The following is a 6,000-nucleotide window of genomic DNA, read 5'->3' on the forward strand; positions in this document are numbered from 1 at the left end:
AATTAGACCAAGAAATTGAGAGGTAATTGTTCTGATATGTTCCTAAAAGACTGAGTGATGTTTAGACAGGAAGTCTGAGGCCAATCAGAGGAACGCTATCAGATACCCTAAAACATACCAGAAGGAGCTGTCTTGAGCCTGGGGGAGGTCAGAAGATGCCAAGAGTCACTAGCCACAACTGGGACACCTCAGCCTCCAGCCTCCAGAGATGAGGTGCTCTCCCAAGCCAGCAGGCTTATGGAGCTTCTGTATTTTTCCTGATATAGGTGCAAAGAATTTTTTCTTTCATTTCCTCAACAGGTTAGAGGACAAGGAAAGCTTCTCCTTGGTTCCAGAGAGATGAGCACCTGTCATTCATGCTTTGTGAGACCTGGGCCCATCTTGGAAGCTTGAATCCATCAGAGACTGGTCAAGGCACAGTGCATTATGCAGAGAACTCATGTCCCACCAAATGCAAATGCAATAACAGGAGAAAACTGTTCTTGCTCTTGGCTTAACTCCTTATAAAATTAAAGAACCACCTATCAGAAACTCCACTCAGTGGCATGCAAATAATTTGATAAACTCCATAGTAGTGGGCCTTTATTAATCCAGTTGTTACCAGCTATGTAATTTTGTTGTCATTTTGTCATTTACTACACAAATTGCCTTTAGTTGCAGTAAATAATTTGTAAAACTCATGTGGTCATTTTACAAGTCTTCATTCCAAGAACCTGAGCCCACATTATTCAGTGATGCAGAGCAATGAGGGAAATCCAAAGAGAACCACTGGAATCACTGATAGATGATGGTTCCTCTTGTCTGTCACCAGCAAAAACCTCCTAACAGCAGTCCATGGCTAGGTAAGCAGGGTTTCCACATCTACCACTGTCCTATTTCCAAGCAATTCAGGCTTTTGTGTTACTGTATAAAACTAGCAAAGATGAAAACCAGACAGACATCATTGCTCAGTCCAGGTCTTAAGTAGATGCAATGAGTAGAAATTACATGCTCACTATGCCACAATGTTTATCACAGTATCCACCAACATTTGAATAAATAATTCTAAAAAAATCACACTTGGCAACTGGATTAGTAAAATAATATTTGTGTCATATTATTTTAGCAAAACAACTACAGAGCCTCTGGTTGCTTTCCCATCTTACTATTAGACATCATTAATAGATAATTTTTAATACGCAGTCTCTAGTTACATCTCTCCAAAAAGTACACCCTTCATTGCCGTGACTCGGATTTGAACCGAGGTTGCTGCGGCCACAACGCAGAGTACTAACCACTATACGATCACGGCAAGCTACCAGGAAATTCTACAAAGGGGGAACTTTTTTTCCCTAGTAGTCTACAAAATTTATACAAATGGTGCCACCTACAGTTTGCACTAAGTTTTAGCACCAGCGGATTCTGAATGCCTAAAAACAGGCTCAGGAGAGTTAAAACAACCACTCTTCTGTCTCCCAAATCTTTCAGTAAGAACATTTTTCTCCTATTTTATCAGTGTTGGGGAAAGCAAATACCAGAGAAGTCTGCCAATACGCTGTACAGCTAGATTTTGGCAAAAGGACAGGACCTACCTAATTGAAAACTGTACTTGTTGAGTCAAATGGAGCATCATTCATTCTAACATAAGTGCTCGTATTTATGGACATTCTCTTCTTTGCTTCTGTAACAAGCAAACAACACAAAAAGCACCATTTCCAGGGTATGTATTAACTGCTATGGAAGGAATACTACAGATGAAGTCTGAGGGGAGTGAGAACTCAGCATCTATCCATCAAGAAATTAAATAGCCACTATCAGAAGAGTGTACCAAATGTTCTCTATTACTGCACATTTTCATTAAAAAATAAAAATCACTGAAAAACATGGAAAACGGCAGTTCAGAAAAAAGGGTAGTAGACAAGAGCTGAAATCAGCTCACAGGGTCTTTATAGTGAACAGGACAATACAATCTCATCCTCATCTGCACGTGAGTTTATGCGTATTTGGAAGATGGCATTGTACATGTGAGCAGTTGGAACAGACCTGGAACAAAAATGATTCAGTAGTAACTCCTGTGAATTTTCTTAGACTTGTGGAACTAGAGTTTGTAGCATATTTACTTCATTTCCATATGCAAGACCTTAAATAACTTTTTTTTTTTTTTCTTTTTTTTCCCCAGTATCTTGCCATTACTGGTTACATGTTCTGCAGTGCTTTCTAGGCTGCTTTCTAAATTGAAGTTATCTCATACACTATTTTTATCTGAGACCTATATACATATGGGAATAAAATATAGGTTATAAAAAATTAATTGTCAATCACATCCATAAACCATTGAAGCTTAAGATCAGTCCATAATCCTTTGAGATGATGTAACAAGGAGTAAACACAAGGTAACAAATGATTGTTTCAATAGTTGTACTACACTGTTACTGCTTTCCACCCTGTCTTTATGCATCATGCCATTGTTTACAATTATTTTTCTTTACCCCAAAAAGATTGTTAGTACACATGAGCATGTCTAGTGCAGTACCTGTGCTGTCTTGTCATCCCAGTGATTCTCTTTCCCAGTGCCCATCCATGCTGCTTTTAATTATGCTCAGAAGACAGAAGTGAACTTTTTATACACCCAGCTGAGAAGACATTCTAAGTATCTACTGATTTTTTTGTATTAAATTTTTTGTTGTTTGACTTTTTTTTGTGTGTGTGTCTAAAAATAATAATCTTTCAAAACAAGGACTTTTTTTCTGTTAAGATACAAGCTTTGGACAAAACATTTGTCTTGTCCAGAATTAAATCTCTGGTCAAAAGAAAAAAAAATAAAATAAAATCAGAAAACCACCCTATTCCCCCTAACCGCCCCCACCTCAAAAAAAAAAAAAAAAAAAAAAAAAAAAAAAAAAAAAAAAGAAGTCAACAGCTGTATGAGAAGATCTGGAATACAAGGATTTGCAGCAGATAAAAAAGCATCTCTGTCTCTCCCTATCACATCTCAAGGGCATTTTTTACGTATCAGATTATTAGTCAATGTAAGGATGTCTCCCACTATCTCCAGTCTAACCTCTTCCACTAGCCGTTAGCATAAGCAGGGGACCAGCCTCCAGTCTGCTCACCTGTGTTTAAGCTCAGTCCCCTCAGCATAAGGCCATACGATGAGTTTATGTTGTCTCTGAAGAGAATCAGCTGCGCCAAAGTAACACATGATAGAAAAACACCCTCAGTAAATTCACAAGTAACACAGAACTGTTGGGAGTGGCTGACTCACCAGAGGGCATCGCAGCCATCCATCCTTGACAGGCTGTGGAGGTGGGCTTCATGAATCTGATGAAGTTCAACAACGAGAAGTACAGGGTCATGCACCTGGGGAGGAACAACCCCAGGCCCTGGTACATGCTGCAGATCACCCAGCTGCAAAGCAGCTCTGCAGAAAAGGAGCTGAGGGTCTCAGTGGACACCAGGTTGAACATGAGTCAGCCACATGCCCTTGCTAGTGAGAAGGCTAACGGTATTCTGGGATGCATTAGACTAAGTATCACCAGCAGGTCAAGAGATGACATCCTGGAGTACTGTGCTCAGTTCGGGGCTCCCTGTTACAAGAGGAACATGGATGTACTGAAAAGAGCCCAACAGAGGGCCACTAAGATGATCTAGAGGATTGGAGCACATCTCCTCTGAGGAGAGGCTGAGAGCTGGGACTGTTCAGCCTGGAGAAGATGAGATTTAGGAGGGCTCTTATCAGTGACCACTCCCAACACATACCCAAGGGGAGGATGCAAAGAAGACAGACTCTTTTCAGTAGTGTCCAGTGCTGGAATGAGAGGCAATGGGCACAAACTGGAACACAGGAGGTTCCATCTGAACATCAGGAAGAACTTTGCTGTGCAAGGTGACTGAAAACTGTAACAGGTTGCCTGAAGATGTAATGGAGTCTTCCTCCTTGGACACCAAAAGTTGCCTGGACATGGTCGTGGGCAACCTGCTTTAGGTGTCCCTGGTTGAGCAAGGGCATTGGACCAGACAGCCTGCAGATGTCCCTTGCAACCTTAATCATTCTGTGACTCTGTGAACCCTGAGACAGACGTGCTACCTCCACACTCAAAACCAATTAGCCCAAGACATCCATGTAGAAACCAGGAGACCCTGATCAGATCTCTCTTCTGCCTAGCTCTATTACATACATTTGTTTGTGTTTTTTTTTTTTTTTTTTTGATCTGCTTCACACTTGCTTGACCAAAAATGGATATGTTTTATAATCTTAAAATCAGAGAGATTATATCTTTGTTTTATATTGAATGAGAACCTTAATCTCCATGACTCTCAGAGTAATTCTTATGGTTCAACTGTCTATTCTGACCACATGACAGAAAATATAGGTGGTAGGTCAAAGCCCAAAATTAGCTTAATACTGTCTTTGAACTACTTAGTTTAAACTGTCACCAGTTTGCAGCAGGATCTTGAATAAGCATTTTTAAAAGGTTATTTCTCTTTGTACCGTAGGCACTCATCATAGCAAAACATTATGGGATGTACAAGAGAAAATGTATCCATAAGCACTGTTCTTTTCTATTAGAAACAGAATTCCACTGGCATTTTCTGTGCCTGGCATTTTGCTCATGGGTGCCTCCAGGCAAGAAACCTCATACCCACACACACGCATGCAGTTGATTTATCTCACTGAAAATAAAACAGAATTTATTACAGGCTGAAAAAAAAAAAAAAGGCTGCAGGCTCTTTCCTATTAAAAATACAAAGGATTAAAGAGCTTCTGATGCAACAATAATAAGGGCATTCAATGAAAATTTTAATAGCATTGGTAAGATGCTGTCCTTATGTACAATCATCACCCAAATCAGAGAAGCTGCTTTGACAAAATAACGCACAGCTGAGTTCTGAGATTGTCTAAAGAGCAATACATAATACCCTTGCAAGGAAAGGGGAATGACATAGTTTATCTACATAGTTTTCACTGCAGAGTAAATCTACCTAGTATTCACAGTTTCTGTCTTCGCTGACTGTATTTTTAATAAACAGGAAAATGAAGGGAAACAAAGTTACATTTAAGTACTGCAAAACATTCAGGCCAGCATCTGCAGGCTTTCTCTACTGCTTTGGACTGGTGCCCTTATTTGCACAGCCTAAGGTACGGGTGTGATGCATATGGACAACCCTGGTTATATGGTATTTTACAACTGTAAAACATAGATGTGTTACTGCTGCTTACATGCAGGACATTTGAACAGTCTCTGGTGTGATGGTTGCTGACTACCTTTGGCCCAGCCTTACCACTTCCGCTCTAGCAGTGGGCACACCTGGACTGAGATCCATTGGGCTTCCCAAAGGAGGGGTGCACTCCCCTGCTCCAACCTGTAGGGAACACTCCCCTCCTGCTCCCCTGCACAAGCCTCACAGAGCCACATGTGTAACATGACTGAGGCACCCAGCAAGGCTCCCATTTGGTGCATGGCAGGGGCAGTCCTCACCAGAGCCCAGAGTTCACCTCCCAAGGAAAGGGTGAACCTGCTACTCTTTCTGCTTAGCAGTCTGTCATTTCAACAAGCCTTTGGCACAGGGACAGAGTAGCCTGAGGCAGACTAGGTTTTCACTATAACTGGATTATAGAGAAGTCATGGTCATCTCCACTGGGTATGTGTTTGCCATTTGGCTACGGTAGCTTTCTCAGGCAGATTCCGCACTGAATCACAGAATCATTAAGGTTGGAAGAGACCTCCAAGATCATCTGGTCCAACCATCACCCTACCACCAATGTCACCCACTAAACCATGTCCCTGAGCACCATGTCCAACCTTTCCTTAAACACCCCCAGGGATGGTGACTCTACCACCTCCCTGGGCAACCTGTTCCAACGCCTGACTGCTTCTTCTGAGAAGAAATGTCTCCTCATTTCTAACCTGAACCTCCCCTGGCACAAATTGAGTCCATTCCCTGTAGTCCTATCGCTAGTTATCTGTGAGAAGAGGCCAATCCCCAGCTCCCCACACCTTCCTTTCAGGCAGTTGTAGA

Source organism: Aythya ferina, assembly GCF_964211825.1.
Source record: "Aythya ferina genome assembly, chromosome: Z".
Classification (NCBI taxonomy): Eukaryota; Metazoa; Chordata; class Aves; order Anseriformes; family Anatidae; genus Aythya; species Aythya ferina.